Raw genomic sequence first — 27,228 nt, 5'->3', positions numbered from 1 at the left:
GCGATCTCCAGTTCAGCTGCTCTAGTTTCCACCCACAGACTGAGGACTCTAACAGCCGACTCTAGTGTCATTTCTTTCCTGAGTTCCAGGATTGTGTCGTGGCCTCCTGGGTACCTGTGCATGAGTATCTCAACCAGCGTTTCCGTCTCGCCAAGGTCAAAGTCGAGCTCACCCACTTTCCCTCAGTGTCTCCAGCTCTGCTCTTAGGATGATAATAGTACTTACTCCACAGGGTTGCTGCAAAGATTAAATGAATTGGATGTGCATCAAGCTCTTGGGATAGTATCTGATGAATTTACTATGCACATTGTTATTACTGGGGGGCATAGGAAAACAAAAAACCAAAGAAAATATAATACGCTGACTGCCAAAGGGTGAGCTGAGGAAAGGGAGGCAGGAGGGGTTGAGAAGGGCCTGGAAGAACATGAGCAACTGCGGAGAAGTGATGCTGTGCTCCTTCAAGTGCTCTTCGTGTGGGAAAGAAATGTCAGGGGAAATTCGCGGTAAATCAGAAAGGTTTACCAAATAGAAACCATTATGGTTGTTTAGTCCCTCTGAGCATTTCCAAGTTGATCAGAGCGCTCAGAAGGTGGGGCCTTCTGCCCTATGACTAAAATCCATGGATTAAGAGTCTTGGAATAGCTGAGGCTTCCTTCCCGTTTCATCTTTAAAGATGCCATAATCCCAAGACTACTAGATAATCTTTTTGAACAAAAATTGACCGAGTAAAATTCCATGGCTTGATGTCAAGCCAAATAATAGTGCTTTCTGGTAGAACTTAGCGGCAGCCCAGCCTCTGACCCCTCTCCCTCGGATCCTGTAGGAAGCAAGTCATTTTCCTTGGGCGGTTATCCCCCGGCCTGGCGTCCTGCTCTGCACAGATCTCTTTTTCTTTCTGCTCTTAGATTTCCTCCTTGAATCCAAATATTTGATAGAGAAAAGCTTCCTTTGCTAGGCGTTCATGGACTGATGATCTTGAATTTGCCAAGAGTCCCTCTGCAGACGTCCTCTGGGGAAAATCTGAGGGGCCAGCATTATAAGGAATTGGGGCTTATTCTGAGAGTAATGAGAAGCCTTGGGGCGGAGTTAAGAAGAGCAGTGATGTGAAAGGGTTTATGTTTTCAGTATCGCAGTGGCCCATCTCTGGAGATTGCACTGTGAGGGGGAAGAATGTGCATGGAGACTAGTCTGGAGGCTGGCACAGCCTCAGCAGGCTGTAACGTGGCTGGCTCATGGCACACAAGGAATGCCATGCTCTCAGCCTCGGCAGTGCCTGGTGCTGACCTGCTTCTAGGTCCTAGGCGCGGCTTCTCTTCGCTGGGTTGGGATCATAGGTTTTTTTCTCTCTGGGGCTATAGGTAGTAGTTGACAGGAGTCAACATTAACTCACAAGAAGTCACAGCTTGGAATCACTGCCGAATGTCCCATTCCCATGAGTGTGCGGAATCCGAAAAGGTGTAGGCAAAGAAAGGCTAGATGCGGGGTGTCAGATGGGAAAGGCCTTTGGACCTTCCACATAAAATACAAGCAACAAGCCCTGGTCGGTGTGGCCCAGTGGTTAGGGCATCGGCCCAGGTTCCATCCCCAGCCCCGGTTGGGGCACGTGTGGGAGGCAACCAGTTGATGTGTCTCTCAAGTTAATGTCTCTCTCTCTCTCTCCCCTCCCTTCCTTCTACTCTCTCTAAAAAAAAATCAATGGAAAAAATATCCTCTAGTGAGGATTAATCATAAAAAAAAGTTACAAAAGTGCTGCGGTGCAGGAGCCAAAAGGCACCCAGGTAAAGTGCTGGCTTAGTGGGTCCGCAGGCCCGGGGCCACCCGGAGCTGGAGAGGCCGCCTCAGTAAGTCAGTTGCCTTTGGTCACGCAGACCCTGCCGGAGCTGGCTCGGCGGCAGCGGGCACGCAGCCACCCAGCCCATTTCATTTTGGACCAGGACCAGGCATTTCACGGGGAAGTAGGAGACTTAGTGGAAAAATTAAGGACACCACCCAGGTAAAAAGCATCCTTGTGTAACACAGTTGGTTAGAGATTTCCATCTGGGGACGGGTTCGACTCCACGGACGATCAATATCAGCAGCTCCCATCGAAGGGAAGAGCCGAGGGCGAGGAAAGACTCAGGGGCACCTGGAGGGAGGCGGCGGGGGGCTATGCCCAGCGGCCCAGGAGCCCGAGCTGCGGTTCAGTTCCCCGCTCTTTCCTCTGCTGGCTCCTGCCTTCAGCTTCTTACCCGGCAATCAGAGGCCGCACCCCCTCTGCAAGCCGGGGCGACTGCACCTCGCAGGATGTGAGACCGAGATGAAAGTTTTGTGAGCTATAAAAAGCCACCGCGTGTTTATAATGGTAAGGCTGTCCCTGGGTTGCATCAGGCTATTTCAATACTATTTGTGGAATTCCCGGGGCTCGCTTGACCACAGCGCTGCTCAGTGAAACTTGAGAGGCACTGTGAGAAAGTCCCTGTGGGCGTGAGTTGCATAACACGTGAGTATGGTGCTTCTACGTGCGTGCATGCATGTGCGTGCGTCTGTGGCCTATCGGTGTTGCATGTACGCTCTGTTCATTCAGATCTTCAGCGCTGATGAGATGGCATCAGAGGCGAGATGGGACATAGGTTAGAGCAGGAGGGTTGCAGTCAGAAAGACCAGTGTTCCAGCTCCAGCTTATAGGCTCGGTGACTAACTTTTCCCGTGCAGGAGCTCAGCTGCATGGTCTGCAGAATGACAGCAATATCTAGTTCGTGGTGCAGATGTGGGGGTTAAAGGAGATCAAGAATATGAAACGTTTACAAGCACTGGTAAAAATAGAAGGCTCCGCTACATGCAAGCTGCTGTCATTGTTGTTATTGTTATTTAGAGTAAGACCCACGCCATGTGTGTGCGTGTGGATGGCTGGGGGACGGTGCCCGAGGGACACCTGGACAGGCAGGCAGGGCCGATCGCGCGTGCGAGGAGGAAAGGACGCCCCTGGAGCCCGCGCCTCCCTGGTGTGGGAGGGCCGGACGCCCTCTGCCTCTCTCTGGCTTCTCCTAGGAGTGAAAGAAGCTAAGGGCTCTTGGAATTATGAATGAGAAAAGCAGAGACGCAGCCTCCTATAGCCTCTCGTAAAATCAGGCAGGCAAGGCGAGCACAGGAGGCAGTGGCGCTGACCCCACTGAAGGGACAGGAGAAATGACACGTGGACGCAGTTGGGGCCGTCGGTGGGGCTGGGCCTTAGTGGTTAAAGGAAGCGGCTTTGACATCCGTCAAGGCCGGGTTCACATTCCTGTTCTACCACTAACTGTGGGCAGTTGGGCAAGTTACTTCGCTTCCCTGTAAAATACAAAATGGAAATAAAAAATAGCACCTTTGCCATCGAGACGAGGTAATATAAGAAAAGCGTTCGGCAAAATGATAGTATTTTTGCTACTTTCCATAGCTAAGAACAGGAAACTTGTCCTTTAAAAACCGGTTTAATTTTAGCCTGTAAAATGATTATCTTAGTTTTCTGTTTGGCAGAGACTGATGAAGATGTTTATTTAAAAAATAGTACTCCAGGTTTTTCATACTAAGATTATCAAAGAAAAGGGACTTTAGTCCAAGTGGGGACATACTTGTAAGTGGGGAAGGAGTGGGCTGTGGATATTACAGGAAAAACCCCTCAGGGAAGGGGGGCTCTCAAGTACCAAGGCAAAGCTGCCAGGACGGTCCCCTGTTCTGGCCATTGTGATCCTGCCATGCCTTGCGTTTAAAGTCTTAGAAATGTTTATAATCTGATTTAACGAAATAAATCGTTGCCCGATCGATTGCTTTTCTCTTTCTGTTTTTCATTTTATTTTATTTGCTCCAAAAATAATTATAAAATCGCTGGGTTTTTTTTTTTTTTTTTGGACACTGGAAGACATTGGAATGATGGCAGCTCTTGACGTTGGAAAAAGCAGAGAGGACTATGAATCCTGTCCCCACGTAATTTCAACAAGGGGAGCATGCGAGAAGAAGCCTAAGGAGGAAGAGTTTCCTGAAGCAGGGTGGCCTCGCTGGTTTTGAATTGTAGAGCTACTTAATAGTTTGTGAAAAGAGAATTTCAGAGAGAGACGCGAAGCCTAAATAAAGTGCAGTGTGTTTTCACAGACTAGGAAGGAGTTTGGTGTGGAGGAGTCAGTTCTCAAGAATGATTCTAGAATTAATCCCTTGTCAAGACACTGGCACATTTAAGAGTTTTGCTGCTGGAGTCTACCTTGTTTCAGTGTCAGCTTTATGTCTTAACTAGCTTGTGTGACCCACGGCCAGTCCTAATGCCTTCGTGCCTCATTCTCTGCATCTGTAAAATGGAACCATAATGATATGAATGACTCTTAGAGAAGCTGGGTGGGTTAGATTAGGTAATCAATGTAACATTATTATTACAGAGCTTGGAACATCATAGCCCCTAACTAGGTATAAATAGTTATTATTATTAGATCGCTCTGAATAATTTGAAAGGAGACAAAAGATTTTAAGTTTGTACTGACTTATTATAATAGACACACCAGTTTCTTTTTTTCCCTCACCCAAGGATATTTTTTCCATTGCTTTTTAGAGAGAATGGGAGGGAAGGAGGGAGACAGACAGACAGACATCGATGTGAGAAAGACATATCAATTGATTGCTTCCCACCCCAGCAGGGCCCGGGAATCAAAGTTACAACCCAGGTACGCGGCCTTGACCAGGAATCAACCCCACGGCCCTTTGGTGCATGGGCTGATCCTCCAACCACTGGGCCACACCGGCCGGGGCTACACACCCGTTTCCTGAGGCTTAGGCTACAAAAGCTTTACTTAGAAGATACAACAGCAAAGGGATCTTTTTAGGATACAAATCCTTATAAAGGTGTAACGTGAATCTCTGTCTTTGCATAAAACCCATATAATACTTCTGCTTCTATATGTGTCGTGGCCAGAGCCAGCAGAACCTGAGGGCAACAAGTAAGACAATGACACCAGGGTGCGAATTTAACTTCTGCCCTGTTGGGGTCACACTGAAGAGTCTTCCAAGCCTGAGTAAATGTTCTTCCTTTTGAATTAGTGTTTCTAGTAAATGAATGCGATTTTCCCCTTTTAAAGGCATTTCATTAACATTCTCCTAAGCGAGGCATTCGAAATAAAATTCCTTATTTAAATATTATCGTTGTTTTTGAGTTAGCAGGTGATACCTTGGCATCTGTGCTGTATTTCAGGGCTTAGCCGAGCTGCGGAGCGCTGCGTCTACGAGCTCGATTGTCACCCTGGCTCCGGCGCTCGGGGCCGTCCGTGGTGCAGCATGACTCCAGGGGTCGCCATGCACAGCATCCAGGTGCTGACCCGAGTGGCACACTGTGGTCCTTCCCGCTGGCAGATTTCTTAATCACTTGTGCCTTGCTTCCTCATTTTTAATTTATTTAGAAATCCATCAATATTGCAGGGTTTTCGTAAAGTTTATGTAGGTATACGGGTAAAACATTTAACACAATCCTTGGCACATAGTTAACACAAATGGGAGCTATAATGATTGTGATCACTGTCACTATCTCCCTTAAGCTGAGGGCGATTCTCTGAACTTGGCAGCCATTAAAGCCACTTTACAAATGAGGGGACTGTGGTACCATAAAAAAAGATGTATTTTTTCAAAGCAGAAACAAAGTGTGCTTGTACACTGAGAGATTTTGCCATGAAATTAAATCATATAATAATATCACTTCAGTAGAACTAATTTATATACTTCATATCTTTTAACTTGTGATTTTTAAAAACTTAATGAGGTGGTGTTCTTTGCCATCGTGTGAACCTAGGTGAAAATTAGTGTTGAAACTCTCAACGTCAAAATAGCTGAGTGGCTGTGCTACGGCTTGGGTCCTGGACATTTCGGTGGGAATCTGCTATCACCTTCACATTCCTGAACCCTGAGAAACCTGGGCGGGTTCACTCCCCAGACACGTCACTTTGAATGTTGCTTTCTCCTCATGACACCAGATGTAGCCATGTAATCATGACACTACAATTTCAAGCCCTGACTGTTACAGATCTGGCCCCTTGTGGAAGACTGTGAAAGTCGGCCTGGGGAAACCATCCCCTTAGTCACTGGGTCTGTTCATGGCAGGCACCAGCACTGGGTGGCTCAAGGGCTCATTTATTGCTGAGTGGCGTTCTGAAAGGTCCCTATGATCACAGCGAAAGAATTGGTAACACTGAGTAAGGGTGGGAACAGAATGACTCGTCAGTGAGAGACGTAAAGAGTTAAGAAGAAATAATTTGCAAAAGTGTTGGGCTGCTCAACTTTACGTTAGCATGATTTCTTCACATGATTTCAATTTTGTATTTTCCATTAAATAAGGAGGCTACTTCTTAACTGGATATTATTTCATCAATTTGAATACTCTTTTAAACAATTCATTTAATGGAAAAGGCACCAACTACATGGTATTCGCTTGTCTGGGAGTTGGGGACTGGTTGTGAGAGGAAATAGGCACAATTTCTGCCCTGACAATCCAGCAGGGAGGACAGATACTTAAGTGAATGATTTCAGATAAATAAAGGGTACAGGGGGATCATGTCACAGGGAGAATTTATCTTGTCCTGTGGGTCATGGGGGACCTTGCCTGAGGAAGGCAAGTTGATATCCAAAAAATGTGCAAAAATTATCTACAGCCTAAGGCAGGTCACTCATTCATTCATTCACTCATTCATTCATTCTTTCATGCACTCGTGCTTTCTTATGACAAATTCGTATTGTTTTCCTACAATGAGACATGCCCTATTCTAGGCCGTGAGGCCTCAGGAATGAACAAGAACTCCTTTTCTGAAACAAGGGAGTAAATAAACATGTGAACAAACACAGGAGATGATTTCAGGTCCTGGTACAGGATAAAGCGAGGGAGGGAAGAAAGTTATAACAGGAAGATGTGTTGGAGCTGATTTGGGACAGTCCCTTTGAGGAGATAACATTTTAGATACCCCCCACCCCCAAGTTAAGAGAAACTGTCCATGCAAAGAAATTTTTGTTATTCTCAGTTTTTCACCTTTCTTTCCTTTTGCACGGAGCTTCTGTAAGTTCTAGCCCCAAAGGAGAACCTTTAGTCAGGGATGTTTTGAGTAGCGAAAGCAGAACAGGTTGGGGAAAATCACCGTAGTAGCGGATGCCAGAGGAGAAGACCAATGCTGATCTCTGGGCAACAGCTGCATCCAACAAAACTATAATCTCCGAGGAGAGGCTATGGAACTGTGGCAGGATCGATAACTGAAGGCAGGTGGACCAGAAGTTCTATTTCCTAACTACATAAATAGCAGTGATGGGGACTCGTGGAGGGTGGATGATTTTAATCCGATCACAATTTGCTTATGAAAAGGAAGTATGACTATTTTACTGTCATATCCTGGCGAAGCCTGGCATATATGAATTATACTCAGCCGTGAACATTCTTATTCAACATACATTTACAGACAACTTATGCTTTAATAACAGCGAGCGCTTACTGGACGTGAACCGTGTGTCACCCTCCCTTCCAAGCGCTCGCATATGTCAACTCACGGGATACTCCTGGCATCTCTACGACGGAGCTGTTATGTTTTGTATTTTATATCCGAGGCAGGGAGGAGTCCGAGAATCTGTCCAACGTCACGGGGTTGGCAAGAAAATGTTCCAGGAGTCAAGCACAGGAAGTCAAGGCCCAGGGCACTTCACTCCTTTTGCAAACCTGTTCCTTACAGGCGACGTCTTCGATTGTTCCCCTTATCAGTGCGTAATTCTTTAGATGATGGGGAGTGAAGGGGGGGGGGACAGAGAGACAGAGACAAAGAGAGTGAGCAAGCGTGGGGAGAGGTTGCAGCACCGGGATCACCCCTAAAAATTCTGAGGAAGGAAAGGATAAACAATTTTTCAGGGTATTCCAGGTGCGGCCCTATTTCTCTTAAGTCTCCGAGCAGGTATTTTCAGTCCTATTTCACAGATGAGGAACTGAAGCTCAGAGAAGGTCGGCTCACTGGGGCTGCCTTGTACCTGAGTTTAAGCCCCTGACAGCGTTACTCTCTAGCGAGGTGTGTGAACACATGAGAAGCAAAAATAAAGCCATTACCCCGCCTGTCCTCCAGCATCTGTGATGCTGAGATGGGATGTCGCACAGAGGAAACGTAACGGGAGCTGTTTATTACAGACTACATAAAGTCCATGTGACCTTATAAGAAAGAAAAGAGAGTCACCTCGATTAAGTTACATTCATTTTATTATCACTCCTTTCAGCTTTCATCTTCCTTCCTGCATGGTATTTTTGATATTCTGGATTTTTGATATCAAGTCATCCACGTAAATGGCACTATTTCAAAAACTCATACTCTTTTCAGTGACCGTTTTACTAATGTAACCTCTCTTCAACATTATAAAATCAATGCTACTGCTTTTTACTTGATCAGGTTCCATGATTTTGGCCTGTCTATGTTACTAGTCATATTGAAGGCACTGGGCTTGATCAATTTAAATGTGCTTATAATTTCTAAATTAGATACAACAGTTTTAATATAATTGATTTTCTTTATTTTCCTGTGATGTAGTTTTATTTTATTTTTTGCTCTAATTCTGTTTTTTTATTGGATTCTATAAGTTCTAGTATGTAGAATTTAAACCTTGATTAAATATTTCTTCAATGGTATGCTTTTGCCACAGATTTGTTTCATTTGCAATAGATTCCTTTTGTTTCATTAATATAAAACTATTTCTGATCATTCTTTATACAACATGTCTAGCTTTACACATTCCTTTCATTCATGTTTTTATATATTTTATACTATAACTTTATTTATTATAAAATAAGCCTATGAAACTTGCTTTGTATGTTTTGTTTAATTTCTTTCTGTTTTTCCTTGAAGTTGATATTGGCAACTTTGTTCTTTTGTTTAAACATGAGGTTGATGTTCTTTTGGTTTTTGTTTTTTTCATTTTCCCCCAGTCTTTTAAATTAATTTTAAAAATAAAGTATTTGTAATTTTGTTTTAGAAATGTCTTTAAATGCATTGTTGGCAAATTTCTTTTTGGATACAGTTGGAGACTCCTTGTCTTTGATTAGAGAAATTTAGACCATTTATATTTATTGAATAATTTTTCGTAACTTGACTCTTCTTATCTTTTTGTGTACTTTCTCACATATATATATATATTCCTTGCTTATTAGTGCATGAGCTATATTCTATTTGATTTTATACTTAAAGTTGTTTGTGAGGGAAAAGATTCTTTTTTGCTATGCTATTTTCTAATATAATTTTAAACATTGTTAATCAAATTACCTATTTATACTTATCTAAAATATATTTTTACTTACTTTTTTATAGAAAAAAAGACTATTCACATTGGTACATTTTTATTTTGTCTTGCTTAATCTGAAGAATGAAACCCTATCTTTGACTGTATTATTTTATTGGTTGTTATGACTTAAATGTCTCCAAAACATTACACTAATTTGTAATGATTATTAGCTCTAACTCTTGTCATTTTATTTTTCTCTAATACTGACAGATTTTTTTGATCACCATTTTTTTTCCCTTTTACCTTTAATATGTCATGTTACATCCGTATTCTTTTTCTATCACTGAGTAATGAATTATTGCCAACTTAGTGCCTTATAATAACACAAATTTATTCTCTCACGGTTTCTGTGAGTCAGGAGTCCAGGCATGGGTTAGATGGGCCTTATGTGCAGTCTCACAGGGGCTGAAATCAAGATGTCAGTTGTTGCTTAAGTCTCATTTGAGTCTCTGGGTTCCTTCCAAAGTCACTGTTTCTTGATATAATTTAGTTCCTTGCACTGTTAACTGAGGTCCTCAGCTTCTAGAGATCACCTTCCTTTCCTTGACAGATTACCCTCTTCAAAATATGGCAGTGTGATGGTTCTTCAAGACGTGCAGGAGTGTGTATACTATGGCTTCAAATCTTTCTGACCTTCCATCTTTGACTTTTCTCTAAGCCCTCTCTGAAGGGCTCACCTGATTTGGTCAGGCCCACCTAGGGTTAGCTCCCTTTTAATTCACTTAGATTTAATAGATCAGGGACCTGGATGCCACCTGCAAAATCCTTTTGCTTTGTCATATAACATAGCCTAATCTTGGTGGTGGTTTGCTTTCATATTTATAAGATCTGCTACACTCAAAGGCACTCACAGGGTATATGCAGCAGGGCTTGGGAATCTTGGGGACCTTGTTAGAATTCTGTCTACCACAAGGTCTAATTTAAATCATACAAGTTTTTCAAGGTCTTTGAAGAAATATTTTTATAGACTTATTTGAGGATATCTTTCTGTATGAACATCTTTTGTGATATTTGAGGAAAAAATCTTGTGTGATACATTCTTTCTCTCTAAAAGTTTTATAAAAGTGCTGTAGATATAGAAGAATGTAAAGGAAAACTATATTATACAATATTGGTAAGTTTGTAATGATACGTATTCTAAAACACTATTTTTTTCTAATTCTAACACCTCTTGATATCATTATAAGTTAGTATAGCATTATAAAAGATTAATTTGCCTTCAATTACTTATGCTTTTTAGGTTAATAACCCCACTCATAAAATCCACACTGAAAAATGAAGACAAGCAAAGATCATTCTGTACAAAAATGTTTAGTTTAACACTGTATCATAGTATTTGAAGTAACATAATTTAACCTTCAAGGCACTTTGGGTGAACTCCCTGGATATATGTATTACGGTAAATATGAATACCATAAGACTATGAAGGATGTGGTCAGCCTAAGTGAGACACAGTACACAAAATTATAGGTGCACTGTGACTACAACTATGTAAAGTATGTCAGTGATCGCTATAGGACTAGAACAACTTAGGGGACAATGGAACCAGTTCATGAAACAGGTTGGCATATCATGGGTACATTTAAAAAAAATTATCTCTATTGTTGAAAGTACACTTTTAAACACGTTCTCAAAGGCTACCAAAAGGTTTCTGCAGCGTATGAAACAAAATTAGGTCAGATTCCCAAGCGTCTGGGAAAGGGTAGGTGTGGACCTCCTTGATTCTGATTTTCTTTCACCTGAAATCTGCTGAGCTTTTTATTAAATGAAGGGTGACATCCTCTATTGCCATTAATGAGAACGAAGTGAATTATATTGGGAGTAGACAGACCCGGCCCTTCCCTCAAGATGATGACTAATTAATTGACAAACCCTCTTGGCTGGGTGTGACCTGGGGTTGACCCTTGGTCACTGGGATTGGATTGCACACAGAATGCTCACTTTTCCTTGCTTTTCTATGAGGTTTCAAATGTGACCGGTCATTGTGAGCCAGAAGGAATGACTAGATCTTTTTAATAAAAATATTCATACTGAAGGGACCAGGAGGATGGTTCAATCATGAGGTCAATTCCATTATCCATTTTGGAAATCCCTTCCAGTCGCGTGTGGAAGCGATCACCGCCTCGCCTCTGCCTGCCATGTGTGGACACGCGGGCACATGCGGGCACTGAATGTCGCTGATGTTCTCGATGAGCAGCAAACGTATTTGGCAACAGACCACCCTTTTCACAGCCCACATCCTAACAGCACGGGCCTCTGAAACATAATTTGGGAAAGACTGAATTGAAATAATCCTTTAATCCTCCTACAAAGAGCCATGTCAAATAAAGAAACTTGGGCTGGCCCTGGCCGGGTGGCTCGGATTGAAGCGTCCTGTACACCAAAAGGTTGCGGCGGGTCCGATTCCGGCCAGGGCACAGGCCTAGGTCGTGGGTTTGATCCCAGGTTGGGGAGCAGATGGGAGACAACCAGTCGATGTTTCTCTCTCACATCGATGTTTCTCTCTCTCACTCTCTCCCTTCCTGTCTCTAAAATCAATAAAGAACATATCCTCCAGTGATGACATAAACAAAAAAAGAAACTTGGGATGTAAAAGAGGGATAGGAGGGACTCTTAATTTTTCAAGGTTCCAGAGTGATTAAAAGTAGAGTAAAGGGACAAAATTATGATTTACATAATTGTCTAAAAAGATGGTTTTACTCTATAAGTCAGGCTTCCCATTACGAGCAATTCTCAAACACGGATTTGCTGATTATTTGCTATAAATATTATGGAGAAGATTCAAGTGTTAGGAGAAATGAAGAATTTAGAAGATTTTTATGAAATTCAGTCTTGACTAAGCATCAGAAGCTTCTGGGAAGTTTGTTTAAAAAAACCCCAAAAAAACAGAAGGGAGGGGAGGAGGGAGAGAGGGAGGGAGAGAGGAGAAACCTGAGTCCTATCTAAGCCCCACTGAACTGGACTATCTGGGTTTGGGGCCAGGCTTTTGAATTTTTAATAAGCCGCCTAGAGGCTAACAAATGAAAACCAATGGCCCAGAATGCATTTAAAAGGATACCTGCACCTATAAAAATCAGTTTTCATGGTACAAACAAATATGGCAAATTGGGCAACTAGGAATGCTAAAGGGTGGCATTGCTTGTCTTCTGGGAATCAGAGAACAGAAACCCAGTTTCTGAGATTTCCAGTCCAGGACAATGAGGCCAGTCTGCGCTACTGAATTTCTTATTTAAGAGATAGATGGAAGAGCCCTAGTCAGTTTGGGTCAGTGGTTAGAGTGTCAGCCCATGGACTGAAGGGTCCCGGGTTCGATTCTGGCCAAGGGCACGTACCTGGGTTGCAGGCTCGATTCCCGGCCCTGGTAGGGAAGGAGGCAACCAATCGCTGTGTCTCCCTCACATCAATGTTTCTCTCTCTCTCCCTCTCTCCCTTCCACTCTGTCTGAAAAGCAATGGAAAAAATATCCTCTGGTGAGAATTGAAAAATAAAGAGAGAGAGAGATGGAAGAGATGAGAGCTTGGGAAGGAGGAGGGGGCCTGCTAGGGCAGCTTTGGAAGCAGCCTTCCCCACCCATGTTCAATCCCTTCTTTGCCCTCCATTGTTCAAACCTAAGATTTTGATTTCTTGAATCTGTAGCTATTGCTCCGTAGAGTTTAATGAGATTCATCTTGGAGAAGCTGCAGGACTTTTTGGATGGCTCAGCAGTTGATTTAACTGCTTCTCTGCCAAAAAGAGTCTAGGAGGATGGGTCTGCACTGCCAGATTTCCAACTCTAACAGTGCCAGCTGGTTTTGCCCAAACCAAGGAAGTGATCTCAGACAGTGTTTGCCACAAGGTAAGTCCCTTTTAACTGGAAGTCTTAGTCTTGCCTTGTGTTATATGGAGATCTAGGAAAAGAGGCAGCCGCTTACGGAAAAGTGGACCTGGATGCTGGTGCTGGAGGTGGCCACCTGGATACTCCTCCCAGAAATCACACACTCTTTACCCAGGTGTGTGGGAAACCACTGCTCCCCAGGGATGGCTAACATCTGGGCAGCTGGAAGGTATTTGTCAGCTCCATTTATCCACTTATTTATCTGTATTTGTGAAGTGTCAACTCTGTGCCATTCACTACACTCTAGGTACTGAAGATGAAATGACAGGTAAAGACAAAAAGCCAGGAGTTCAGTCTGGTGAAATTTCTGCCTTGCTCTGACTGACTGGGGACTGGCTGGCTCCTCCTAGCGATCATCATAACTTCATCATTAGCCTAACAGTACCTGACATTTATTGGCAGCTGTGTGCTAAAAACTTTTAATGGCCTATTCCTAATGAGAGAAGTATTATAATTATACCCAGTTTTCAGATAGGAAAGTGGAGATACGTAGATAAGGTAACTGGACCAAGATACGTAGCCTCCAATCATCCAGAGGCTGGGCAGGGGAAGAAGGGATTTAGGATTCATTCATCACATTCTACAAGCTTGGGTCTTTCTCTTTTTTTATTTTTACTGATTTTAGAGAGCAGTAGGGAGAGGGATAGAGAGGGAGAAACATCAATGAGAGAGAAACGTCGATCGGCTGCCTCCTGCATGCCCCCTATGGGAATTGAGCCCGAAACCTGGGCAGTGCCCTGACTACGAATCCAACCAGTGACCTCTTGGTTTATGGGTCAATGCTCAGCCACCAAGCCACACCGGCCGGGCTGGTCTTGCCTGCTCTTGATCTCTGGGGTTAGGGTCTGAACTCGGCCAGGCTCTGTTAATATTTTATTAATACAATCCAGTCTCCAACCTCACTGAGTATCATTCCAGGGAACAGGGACTATATTCAGGCTCGGAGTAAGAGAGGAGAAACGGGGTTCACAGTAGCTAGCTTTGGAATCTCAAGAGGGGTAGGAAAATTCTCAGAATTGGGAGATGGCTGAAGGTTTTTCTTTGGTGGACCACAGGGTGAGGCTCTTTCTACTAAACTCATACTTGAAGGAGTCATCAGGACATCTAAATTTGACTTTCTGGGTTCAGAGGGTTGGCTGGACCTCACCCCAGTGGGTCAAAAAGGCTGGACAAACCTGAAGAGCAGGGACTTAGCAAAGTAGCTTAGATTTACTTAAGTTTTATTCCTGTATTACTGAAAGAGCCTCAAGGAAGTGATTCATTTTAATGCGATTTAGGTGAAAGGCAACAGAACTTAGTTTCCTCTAATTTGCAAATTCTGAACTATTCCATGAACAATAACATCTTATCATGTAAATCACTATTCTCATTTTAAAAGAAGACTGCCCGTCTGTTCTTTTTTAAAAAAAAAAAAAAATTGTGTTTATTTTTATTTAAAATATTACAGATGTTCCTTTTTCTCCCCAATGGCCCATCCCACTCCATCCCACCCCCCTCCCCAGTCCCTCTCCACACCATTGTCCGTGTCCTTGGGTTATGATATATGCATATAAGTTCTTTGGTTACTCTCTCCCCCTCCACCCACCCACCCTCCTCCATTCCTCTGACATTCATTAGTCCAATCCATGCTTCCATGTCATTGAATCTGTTCTGTTCATCAGTTTATTAAGTTCTTTAGATTCCACATATAAATGAGATCATGTGATGTTTCTCTTTCTCTGCCTGGCTTATTTCACTCAGCATAATGTTCTCTAGGTCCCTCCATGCTGTCCCAAAGGGACAGCTGCATAGTATCCCATGGTGTGAATGTGTCACAGCTTTTTTATCCACTCATCTACTGATGGGCACTTGAGCTGTTTCCAGATCTTGGCTATTGTAAACTGCGCTGCTATGAACGTAGAGGTGCGTATAGTCCTTCTGATTAGTGTTTCAGGATCCTTAGGATATAATCCTAGAAGTGGGGTCACTGGGTCAAAAGGCAGCTCCATTTCTAATTTTTTGAGGACCCTCCATACTGTTTTCCATAGTGGCTGCCCCAGTCTGCATTCCCACCAGCAGTGCACCAGGGCTCCCCTTTCTCCACACCCTTGCCAGCACTTGTTTGTTGATTTGTTGATGGAGCCATTCTGACAGGTGTGAGGTGATACCTCATTGTGGTTTTAATTTGCATCTCTCTGATGATTAGTGATGTTGAGCATTTTCTCATGTGCCTCTTGGCCATCTGTGTGTCCTCTTTGGAGAACTGTCTATTTAAGTCCTTTGCCCATTTCTTATTTGGGTTGTTTGTCTTCCTCTTGCTGAGTAGTATGAGTTCTTTGTATACTTTGGAAATCAGCCCCTTATCAGATACATCCTTGGCAAATATGTTTTCCCAGACTGTGGGGTTCCTTTGTATTTTGAGGCTGTTTTTTTTTGCTGTGCAGAAGCTTTTTAGTTTGATGTAGTCCCATATGTTTATTTTTTCTTCTGTTTCTCTTGCCCTAGGAGATGGATCAGTGAAAATTCCACTACGTGGGATGTCTGTGACTTTACTGCCTATGTTTTCTTCCAGAATTTTTATAGTATTGTGACTTACATTTAAATCTGTTATCCATTTTGAGTTTATTTTTGTGTATGGTGACAGTTGGTGGTCTAGTTTCATTCTTTTGCATGTACCTGTCCAACTTTCCCAGCACCACTTATTGAAGAGACTGTCTTTACTCCATTGTATACTCTTGCCTCCTTGTCAAATATTAACCGACCATAATGGGTTGGGTCTATTTCTGGGGTCTCTGTTCTGTTCCAGTGATCTATATGTCTGGTGGTGTACCAATACCAGGCTGTTTTGATTACAATGGCTTTGTAATACAGTTTGATGTCTGGCAATGTGATCCCTTCCACTCTGTTCTTTTTTCTCAAGATGGCTGCAGCTATTCGGGGTCTTTTTTGGTTCCACATAAATTTTCGAAATGTTTGTTCTAGGTCTGTGAAATATGCTGTTGGTATTTTAATAAGAATTGCATTGAATCTATAAATTGCTTTGGGTAGTATGGACATTTTAATGATATTAATTCTTCTAATCCATGAACATGGTATATTCTTTCACTTGTTTATATCTTCCTCTGTTTCTTTTTTCAGTGATCTGTAGTTTCCTGAGTACAGGTCTTTTACATCCTTGGTTAAGCTTATTCCTAGGTATCTTATTTTTTTAGTTGCAATGGTAAATGGTATTGTTTTTTAGTTTCTCTCCCTGAAAGTTCATTGTTGGTGTATAAGAACGCCACTGATATCTGGATGTTGATTTTGTATCCAGCTACCTTGCCAAATCGTTTATCAAATCCAGTAGTGCTTTGATGGAGTCTTTAGGGTTTTCTATGTAGCAATATCATGTCATCTGCAAATAATGACAGTTTTGCTTCCTCCTTTCCAATTTGGATACCTTTTATGCCTTTTTCCTGTCTGATGGCTGTGGCAAGGACTTCCAGTACTATGTTGAATAAGAGTGGTGAAAGTGGACATCCCTGTCTTGTTCCTGTTTTTAAGGGAAATGGTTTTAGTTTTTGCCCATTGAGTATGATGTTGGCTGTAGGTCTGTCATATATGGCCTTTATTATGTTGAGGTATGATCCCTCTATTCCTACTTTGTGGAGAGTTTTTATCAGAAATGGGTGCTAGATTTTGTCGAATGCTTTTTCTGCATCTATTGATATGACCATATGATTTTTGTCCTTCAATTTGTTTATGTGATGTGTCAAATTTATTGATTTGTGCATGTCATACCAGCCTTGCATCACTGGAATAAATCCCACTTGGTCATGGTGTATGATCTTTTTAATGTATTGCTGAATCAAGTTTGCTATGTTCATCAGGGATATTGGCCTGTAATTTTCTTTCTTTGTAGTGTCTTTATCTGATTTTGGGGTTAGGATGATGCTGGCCACATAAAAAGAGTTTGAGAGTTTTCCTTCCTCTTGAATTTTCTGGAATCGTTTGAGTGGAATAAGTATTAATTCTTCTTTGAATGTTTGGTAAAACTCACCTGTAAACCCATCTGGTTCAGGACTTTTGTTTGCTGGAAGTTTTTTTTATTACTGCTTCAGTTTCATTAGTTGTTATCAGCCTATTCAGGTTTTCTGCCTCTTCTTGGTTCAGCTTTGGAAGGTTGTATGCTTCTAGGAATTTGTCCATTTCACCCATGTTGTCCAATTTGTTGACATATAGTTGCTCATGGTATTCTCTTACAATCCTTTGTATTTCTGTTGGGTCAGTTGTTATATTGCCTCTTTCATTTCTGATTTTATTTATTTGGGTCCTCTGTCTTTGTTTCTTAATGAGTCTGGCTAAAGGTGCATCAATCTTATTTATCTTTTCAAAGAACCAGCTCTTGGTTTCATTGATTTTTTGTATTGATTTTTAGTTTCTATGTCATTAATTTCTGCTCTGATCTTTCTTATTTCCTTCCTTCTACTTCCTCGGGCCTTTTCTTGCTGTTTTCTTTCTAGTTCTTTTAGTTGTTGTGTTAGATGGTTCATTAGATCTTTTTCTTGTTTCTTGAGATAGGTCTGTAATGCTATAAACTTTCCTCTCAGGACTGCTTTTGCTGTGTGCCATAGATTTTGGGTTGTTTTCTGTTCATTTTCATTTTTTTCCAGGAAATGTTTGATTTCTCTCTTGATCTCATTAGTAACCCATTCATTGTTTAATAACATGCTATTTAGCCTCCATGCATTTGAATATTTTTGAGTTTTTTATAGTGGTTGATTTCTAGTTTCATGGCACTGTGATCCCAGAAGATGCTTGATATGATTTCAATCTTCTTGAATTTGTAGAGACTTACTGTGTACCCTAACATTTTTGAGAATGTTCCATGTGCACTTGAGAAGAATGTGTATTCTGCTGCTTTGGGGTGAAATGTTCTGTAAATGTCGATTAAATCCATTAGATAAAGTCAGTCATTTAAGGTCTATGTTTCCCTGTTTATTTTTTTTTTCTTGATGATCTGTCCAATGCTGACAGTGGGGTGTTAAAGTCACCCACTATGATTGTATTGTTGTCAATCTCCCCCTTAAAGTCCACCAAGAAATTTTTTATATATTTAGGTGCTCCTATATTGGGTGCATAAATGTTTATAAGGGTCATTTCCTCCTGTTGCATTGATCCCTTTAGTATTATGTACTGACCACCTTTGTCTCTTGTTATGGTCTTTATTTTGAAGTCTATTTTGTCAGGACTAAGTATTGCTACTCCAGCTTTTTTTCCCTTTCCATTTGCATGGAATACTTTATTCCATCCCTTCACTTTTAGCCTTTTTGAATCTTTTCCTCTCTGGTGGGTCTCTTGTAGACATCATATGTTTGGGTCCCGTTTTCTTATCCATTCAGCTACTCTATGTATTTTGATTGAGTCATTTATTTTGTTTACGTTTAAGGTTACTATTGATATATATTTATTAAATGCCATTTCCCCCCCTTAAGCTGATGTACCTTTCTCTCACTATTCTGTCTTTTTCTCAGAGCAGTCCTTTTAGCATTTCTTGCAATACTGGTTTGGCAGTACTGAACTCCTTTAGCCTTTTTTTTTTTTTTTTGGTCTGGGAAGCTCTTTATTTCACCTTCAATTTTACATGATAGTCTTGCTGGATAAAGAAGTGTTGGTTGCATGTTCTTGCTTTTCATTACTTTGAGGACTTCATGCCACTCCTTTCTGGTCTGAAGAGTTTCTTTTGAGAGACCTGATGTCAGTGTTATGGGGGTTCCCTTGTAGGTCACTTCTTGTCTCTCTCTTCCAGCCCTTAATATTCTCTTTGTCCTTGACATTTGCCATTTTAATTATGATGTGTCTCGGAGTGGGTCTCTTTGAGTCCCTCTTGTTTGGAACCCTCTGTGCTTCCTGAACTTGTGTGGCTTTCTCCTTCACTGGCATAGGGAATTTTTCTGTCATTATTTCCTCCACCAAGTTCTCTATCTCTTGCTCTCTTTCCTCCCCCTCTGGCACTCCTATAATGCGAATGTTGTTTCCTTTCATGTTGTCCCAAAGCTCCCTTAGACTGTCCTCATGCTTTTTAAGTGTTTTTTCTTTTCACTGCTCTGATTGAGTGATTTTTTTCTACCTTATCTTCTAAGTTACTTATTCTATCCTCTGCTTCATTGAGCCTGCTTTTAATTCCTTCCAGTGTATTCTTGATATCAAATACAGTATTCTTTATTTCCGCCTGATTCTTGTTTATGATATGTATCTCTTGTTTCATGTTTTCACTAAGTTCCTCAACTTTACTATCAAGTGCCTTGTTCTCATTAATTTCCTTGAGCATTTTTATAACCATTAGTCTGAACTCTATTTCTGATAACTTGCTTAACTCCATCTCATCAAAGTCTTTTTCTGATGATTTTTCATTTTCTTTAGTTTGGGGATTGTTTCTTTGTCTCCCCATTTTGGTGGCTCTGAATGTTTATATCTATATATTAGTTATATATGCTGTCTCCCAGTCTTATGGAAAGGGATTTTGTATTGTGAGTCCAGTGGAACCCAGGGTGTGTTTTCCTTATACTTCTGAGCTCTTTGCTCTAGGTGTGTCCCTTTTGTAGGTTCTTTGGGCTCTCCTGTTGTGGATGGGTCTAGATTGTTGTTGACCAGTCCTTGGGAGGACTCTCCTCTCAGGTTGGCTAACTGTGTGTCTCAGCCCCAACCACATCATGTGAGCTGTTGTATGGGTGCTGGCAAGGCAGGCGATACACAACTAAACTTCCAGGAAACAAAGGGTATCTTACAAAATATCTTGACAACCACAGTGAAAACAACTCAAGTGAAAATAGAACTGAGAGAGTGAGGGGAGAACACAAATTCTAGAGGGGAAAAAAAAAGGTAAAAAAAAGAGAGAAAGAAAAGTAAAGCTTAGAGAGAGAAAAGTATATTATTGTTAATGGTGATGAAAATTTAGAAAATAATAATAATAAACTAAACTAAAATGTAACAAATAGAGAAGCTACTGAGAGATAAAAGAGGCAAAGATTCTGAAAGAAGGGCCAACAAAAAAATTAAGGGAGAGAATACGAATAGGGTAATAGTTGAAAATAAAAAAATAAAAATACAATAAAGAGAATAAGAGAAACTAACAATCGAACAAAAAGACAGGAAGACAGAAGGGAGGAAAACAGAAGAAAGAAAGAAAGAAAGAAAGAAAGAAAGAAAGAAAGAAAGAAAGAAAGAAAGAAAAGTTATGCCAATGGGTCAAGAGGAGAGAGAGATATAGAGCCAGGGCAGGGAGGGAGTGTAATAGGAGATCTGGGGGAAACTATAGAGGAAAGCAGTAAACTTGTTGGTTATAATGATAAAGTCCCAGGAATTAAGCAGAGAATGTCAAGAAAGTCTTGACTGTAGAATCAGGATAAACCAAAACAAAGCAAATAAACAAAACAAAGAAATAAAACAAAAAACAAATTATGCAAAACAAAATTCTTTTTTAAAAAAGTGATTAAAATTTTTTAAAAATTAAAAAAATTATAATATTTAAAAAGAAGAAAAAAATGTTTTTTCCCCCCATTCTGTCTTTTTCCTGAGGGGGGGGAAGACTGTCAATCAGGTGGGTTTCTTCTGGGCAGCTTATGTTGTCTGAGGGTCACTGTTTTGTGTGATTTCCGTTCTCCTGGGAGGTGCTTGTGTATCAGCCAATGTGAGGAACTGTCTAGGTTTGGCTCTGGTGTCCTCAGGTAGATGGTTGATCTGAGGCTCTCTGTGGACCACCTCCTCTTGTCAGCTATTTTGCAACTTTGTAGTTGCCTGGTCTTGCTCCAGAGTCCTCTGTAGAGTCTTTGGGGTGCAGGGTGGCTAGTGTAGCCCAGGGTATCACTCCCCTTAGAGGTGTTGCTGTCAGGTGCTCACTCTGCGGGAGTTAGTCTCTGCTCCACAGCCAGCTCCTCAGACCCTACCCTGTCCTGCTGCAGCTTCAGATTGAGCTCAGCCTGTTGCCTTTTCTATATGGGCTGTTTCAGCAGCCTGGGCTCAGTGGGTTCGATTAAGAACACATTCTGGTGAGCCCTTTGCCTGCCCAGCCCCCAGCAGGGGTTTTCAGCGTTTCCTCCAGTTCCCAAACCACAGTCCCTGAGAGTCTTATTCTTGTAAAGTCCTCCTGTGAGCTGCTCTCCCTCCCCCTCAGGACTGTGCTCTGCGGGGTGTCTGGGGCCTCAGTGAGTGGGACCCGCCTCTTTTCTGTTGGGGGCGTTGCTCCCGCTGCAGGAGAGGCCGGCCGGCTCCGCCCCCCCTGCTCAGCTCTGGTTGGCTGGTCGCTCCAGGCCCGCCCCTCAGACGGTCTACTGTGCAGACCCCAGTCCCAGCCTCCGCTGGTCTGTCTCCCAGTGCACGCCGGGAAGGTGGGAGCCGGTTCCGTGATCAGACTCACAAACGCACAAAGCAACACACAGGCAGACAGTCCGCCCTGCAAGGTCCCGCTGCCGGTGCACCAAGGCCCCCAGCGGGAGGGGACCCAAAGTCAGCTCCCCGCTCCCCTGGTCTCAGCGAAGCTGGGGCGGCTCCATGCGCCACCACAGCGCCCCTCAGGGCTGGTCACAGATCCCAGCCTCTCCCACAGGGAGCTCAGGGCCACCACAGCGCCCCTCAGGGCTGGTCACAGATCCCAGCCTCTCCCACAGGGAGCTCAGGGCCACCACAGCGCCCCTCAGGGCTGGTCACAAATTCCAGAGCTCAGGGCGGGAGGGCTCCTCCCTTTTCCCCCTCCACGCAGACTCAGTGCTTTTTTGGGGCTCAACCCAACGCCTTACAGGGAGGCAGAGGGTCCCTGTGTGCGGCTGCTCAGTCCGGACCTCTGGTCCCTTACTATTCAGGTGCCACACGCTTTGGGACTGCTTTCCCTATGGTCAGCACCCCGAGCATTAGACACTAGTCGCAGCCACCACTAGAAGCTCTGTTTCCTAGGAAGGAGCCGGCCACCATTACAGGCTTTGTTTCTGAGGAAAGAGCCGGCCGCCACTGGAGGTTCTGTCTCCTAGGAAGGCGCCGGCCGCCACTGGAGGCTCTGTCTCCCAGGAAGGCGCCGGCCGCCACTGGAGGCTCTGTCTCCCAGGAAGGCGCCGGCCGCCATGAGAGGCTGTTTCCTCCGAAGGCGCCGTCCCCTCTGAGATTCACCGCTCCCCTGGGGCCCTCCGCCCTGTGTGCGGGGCGCTCCTTCCCCTCGTCACTCCGGGTGTGGGGTCCCCGCTTTTGGATGCGGGTCCCCACCCCGAGGGGAGGGAGCCCCGCAGCCTCCAGGCCTCGGGGCTCGGCGCCCAGTGCAGGCTTCAGGGGGGGCTCCCCCTCCCTACGCCCCCCCTCTTACCGGACTCCGTGATGTGTCTTCAGTGCCCCCCCTCACACTCCGTCCACTCAGGTATGTGTCTCTGGTTTTCCCAGCTGGCTCCGTGTATTTTAGGAGGAAATCGAGTCTGTGGCTGGGCGCTGGCCTCTGCCGTTGCTCGCAGGGCCGCCATCGTCTCTCTCCTCTGTTCATAAGTCATGAACTTTTAGCTACCCGGCCAAAGATTCCCCACATCCTCCTTTAGAGATTATGTGTTTCTTTTCCCCGAGCCAAAGATCACACGGCCTCTGTCTGCAGCTGCATCCACATATTTACTGAGTACCTTTTAAAAACAAAGTTGGAATCATTATACTACATGTGATTTTGTATTATTTGCTCCCTTAACATTCTAAGTGATATTCCAGAGCATTTTCTATTTTCAGTCAAGATTGCATTACCCATATATCCTGGAGAGTAAATAATGCTCGGTCCTACAGAGAGACTATAGTTATTTTACAATTTCTCTTTTACTGCTTCCATGCTTTCCCTCTTTCAGTTTACTACTCACTTTACAAAGGTGAAAAAAAATCAGGAGCAATCTGAAAGCTAAAAATGTTTTGAGTACATTTGTCCATAAATCTTTCCAACGTTCTACTAGATCAGATACTGACACTTCACATTTTCTTGTTATATAGCATCTGATTTTCAGATGGTTGTGTTACTTTAATTAGAGACTGGAAAGTTACTTCAACTCTTTGGGTTTCAGCTCTTTCAACTCTAATGTAGGACTAACAATAGTACTGACTTCATAGAGTTGGGTTGATATATGGAAAGAACTTAGAACAGTAAAGTACTTAGAATGGCATATTCTATGCAACTGCTATTTTATTATGTGCCCACCAATAGTGTACATTAATGCCATTTGTCTGTGGAAAGTTTGACAGTTTTTAAATTTTATATTAAAAATACTCTTTTAATGGATAAAAGTAATGCCCATTTTATTTGCACTTCTTTGGCTGCTCATGGAGTTTGACATTTTCTTATGTATTTGTTTAGCCCCTTATATTTCTTTTTTTGTGGATTTTATTTATTTCTTCACTGGATTCTCATTGTTTTTCTTACCAATTTTATGAGCTCTTCTTATGGTGACCCCTTGCTGCTGTATGTTACAGGTGTTTTCCTGGTTTGTAAGGTACCGTTTGCTTTGTCCTAGTTCTTTTGGGCTGTGGCTCAGAGAGACTAAGAAGGCTTCAGGGAAAGGTCACAGTGGGGCTGCTTGCTGAGCAGCAGTGAGAGGACTTTGCAAAGTGCAGGGGCACTGACTGTAGTTGGGAGGAAAAGACCTGCATCAGTGATCAGAGATCATAGTTTTGCTCCAGATTTTGTCCCTTGCACAAGCTAGTTAATATCTCTGAACTCTAATACATTCATCTATAAAAGGCCCTCTTATATATCACTTCAGAGTACCCATCAGGATCAAATGAGTTAGCACATACTAAGTTTCCACACAAACTAAACAAACCCCATGTAACTGTGAGCTTATTACTATGTTTTTAATTTTGATATATCCATATGTAAGAAGAAAGCCATGTTTGCATTTAGGGCCTGTTGTTCTTGCTCCCAGTGGGCTTGCTATCTGCCCTCCTGGCCCAGGTGGCTTGATATGCAAATATCAGCTCTGCTGACATCTGCTGGAATCCTCCCCCCCCCCCACCCGCCAATTGGGTCAAATCTCACATCACTCTCATATAGCCCTACATGCCTCTTAGTTGTAGCACTCAGCACAGCTACAACTTCAAATTTACTTACGTGACTACTTGATAAATTTCCCTTTTCCCTCTAGCCTGCAAGCTCTGTAAGGCAGAGACCATGGTTGGTTTTTAGTTTTCAGTTTAGTTTTGTTTTGCTTCGATTTGCCTCACCATGATGTTCTACGTGTTTACTACCTCTGAGTAGGCCCTGGATTAATATTTCTCTGATAAAGAATAAGTGGGGTGGTTGAATATGCATTTCACGCTAGAGTGTTGATGAGATACGCCTGGAGTATTGCAGGAAAGCCGCTGGAGATGGGACTGGGAAGGGGGACTGGGTTTGATCGTAGAGCCTTAGATACCAAGTGGAAGAGTTTCAGGGAGTGAGACACGCAGTGGGGGGCCACTGAAGAATGAACAGGTGCGGCGTGTAAGAGACATGTATGAAGAGGGTGCATGTGGCACGCACAGTGGGTTGGAAGAAAAAGGCCAGAGACAGGGAGGCCAGGTGGGAATGTGTTGCAAAATTCCTTTTGAAAGCGATTGAGCACTTGCTTCATGTGCTACCACTGGGATGGGGGAAAAGCGAGCAAACGTGAGTGGCATTTCCAGGAAAGAGCTGACATTATTTGTTGGCAATTGATCATTGCCGAGGACTACCTGTGCCAATGCTGCACAGCACTTGCCATGCTAGCAGCGGATGGGAGGCATGAAGGGGGTTTTCCTGTCATTTTGTACCCACTGACTAAGGGAATGTGTCTTTGCCAGAAACAATGGAGGTGAGTTAGCTGGGGGATTATGAATTCTATTTTGTACAGGTTGGGTTTGGACAAATGGTAAGATAATCACATGAAAATGGTGGGTGCGGGGTAGAAGGGGTCGATTAGGAAAAAAAGGGGACATCTGTAATTCTTTCAGCAATAAAGATAAATAAAATGTAAAAAAGAAAAGAAAATGTCAGACATGTATCATGTGGTGGGAGGGAGTCTGGTACAGAGGTCAGAGCTGGGTTACGTATTTTAGATTCGGTGGCACAGAGATGGTGACTTCACATGAGCTGACATTTTCCTGTGTGAACTCAATTATTACCCCTTCATTTTCCCATTTTTGCAAAATTAAAAAGCTAATGCTATTCATAGAGATCTACTGAGCATTTACCATATGACACTCAGCCAGCATCTTATTTAATCTTATCACAAACACTATGAAGGAGATACTATTCCCCTTATTGTTCCACGGTACAAATGAGGAAGCAGGATCAGGGAGATTGAATAGATTTCTCAATGTCTATCAAGTTCCTAGCAACCCTTAAAGTGGGTTGCTCCATCGCAGCTCTGTGAAAGTGTTGGGGCCGGTAAATCGTTGTTGGAGGAGGGGTGTGTGTGTGTGTGGGCGGGGAGCGCTATCCTGTGCATTGTAGGACGTTTAGCAGCTTCCCTGGCCTCCACCCATTAGGTGCCACTAGGATAAAGCAGCTGTGACAATCAAGTAGGCATCTAGACATTGCCAAACATCCCTTGGTTGAGTCCAATAGCCTCCTCTATTAAAAATCTAAGCCAGAAATTTCAGCTTTAGTTGATAGTCTTCTTCTGTATTTGTGTGCCCCTTATTGCCGTATTTTAAAATGCTTTTGTTGTGTTTTGTATATATCTTGTCTTCCCAAGAAGCTTATGAAGTTTTTAAAGACAAAACTTCTTACATTAATATGACCTTGAGAGCAAGCATCTTTCCCCTCTGTTCCCTCTTCTCCAGTCCCTCTGTCATTTCCCTCCTGCCTTAGATCCTCATATTCTCACCTACACAGTTCATGTGACTCAACTGTGGTCTCCCTGCCCACAGTCTTCCCTCTTCAATCTACATCATTGAAGACTGTTCCCAAAACACAGACATGAGAACACATGACTTTTTTTTTTTTTTGCTTGAAACCTTACCAAGAAGCACATCCTTAGCCGAATATTGAAGGTATTCCACATTCTGGTCTCCGTATTTCTTTCAAAAGTGACTTTTCATCACCTATTTATGTGTGAGCTGGGCTCAAGTCAAGAAGAGATGTCCACTCTATAGGCCCCGTGACACCCTGTCTCCGTGCTGTCCCTGATCTCTCTCCTTCCATTTCTCTCCATCCTTCAAAACTAAACTCAAATACCACAGGTGCACACTTCCCCTTCCTCCCCTCATGCAGGAAGGAACTCTGTCCTGTATAGCCCCGCACACCTCCATCAGTACCACTCTATGTGCATGGATGTGTTTTCCTTTTGGCTGCAGAGCTTTCAAAGTCAAACAGACCAGCGTTTGAATCCTGGTGGTACTCACTTACTAGCCATGTTCCCTGGGGCAAGTTACTTTAGCTCACTAGCCCTCAGTTTTATTCCTTCACCCTTAAAGTGGGTATAAAGTAATAGATATCCCCGTTTGTTCTTTGAGAGTCAATAAAAATGCAGGAAAAGTGCCTAAATAAACCTTGGCAGATAGGAAAAATAGTAAGTGATCAATATAGGTGACCTCCAAATTTTGAGCATAATTATTATTATTGTCAACGTTCTCTGGAATAAGTGAGTGAGATTGATTTGCTCTATACTTTGCTTGGTAATGAGGTGTGAGAGATTTAGTTGTGAAGTGTCAGGAATTTGAAATTACTTATTACTGTACCAATGCAGAGTGATATGTGCTAATCATCTAACCCCCCTGAGGAAAGCAGCTTGGGGAAGGATTTTGCAATAGAAATTTGGGGATTTAGTGGGTAATGCAGCCAGCCCTATTGAGAATAGTCACAGGAGCTGATTGGAACATTCCCATGGCACAGGGAACCTGTGAGCTAAGGCAGGTGGCACAACATCAGAGAGCAGTGGGTGGAATAATGAACATGGAGTTGAAATGCAGAAGGCTGAATGGAAATGCATGGTTCAGGGAACATGAAATGAAACCCCAGTCTTTCAGTGCGAAGTAGACAATTCCTCTTGGCTGCCAGAATACTTGTGTATGAAGCTCCATTTGTCAAACCAGATGATGCAAATTTGTGGCCAGAGTCATTACCAGGAGCACAGTTGATGGACTCATCA

Source organism: Miniopterus schreibersii (assembly GCF_964146895.1).
Source record: "Miniopterus schreibersii genome assembly, chromosome: 4".
In the NCBI taxonomy this organism is placed as follows: domain Eukaryota; kingdom Metazoa; phylum Chordata; class Mammalia; order Chiroptera; family Miniopteridae; genus Miniopterus; species Miniopterus schreibersii.
The sequence above is the reverse complement of the archived record's forward strand: the minus strand, read 5'-3'. Positions refer to the sequence as shown.